Genomic DNA, 794 nt, shown 5'->3' with positions numbered 1-794 from the left:
ATGTGCGTGGGTTTATCTCTGGGCTTTCTATCCTGTCCCATTGATCTATATTTCTGTTTTTGTGCCAGTACCATACTGTCTTGATTACTGTAGCTTTGTAGTATAGTCTGAAGTCTGGGAACCTGATCACTCCAGCTCCGTTTTGCTTTCTCAAGATTGCTTTGGCTATTCGGGGTCTTTTGTGTTTCCATATAAATCGTGAAATTTTTTGTTCTACTTCTGTGAAAAATGCCATTGGTAGTCTGATAGGGATTGCATTGAATCTGTAGATTGCTTTGGGTAGTATAGTCATTCTTACAATGTTGATTCTTCCAATCCAAGAACATGGTATACCTCTCCATCTGTTCGTATCATCTTTAATTTCTTTCATCAGTGTCTTATAGTTTTCTGCATACAGGTCTTTTGTCTCCTTAGGTAGGTTTATTCCTAGGTATTTTATTCTTTTTGTCGCAGTGGTAAATGGGAGTGTTTCCTTAATTTCTCTTTCAGATTTTCATCATTAGTGTATAGAAATGCAAGAGATTTCTGTGCATTAATTTTGTATCCTGCTACTTTACCAAATTCATTCATTAGCTCTAGTAGTTTTCTGGTAGCATCTTTAGGATTCTCCTAGGTATTTTATTCTTTTTGTCGCAGTGGTAAATGGGAGTGTAGGATTCTCTATGTATAATATCATGTCATCTGCAAACAGTGACAGTTTTACTTCTTCTTTTTGGATTTGGATTCCTTTTATTTCTTTTCCTTCTCTGATTGCTGTGGCTAAAACTTCCAAAACTATGTTGAGTAATAGTGGT

This window comes from Balaenoptera acutorostrata, chromosome 2, assembly GCF_949987535.1.
Source record: "Balaenoptera acutorostrata chromosome 2, mBalAcu1.1, whole genome shotgun sequence".
NCBI lineage: Eukaryota > Metazoa > Chordata > Mammalia > Artiodactyla > Balaenopteridae > Balaenoptera > Balaenoptera acutorostrata.
Note: the sequence above shows the minus strand (reverse complement) of the source record.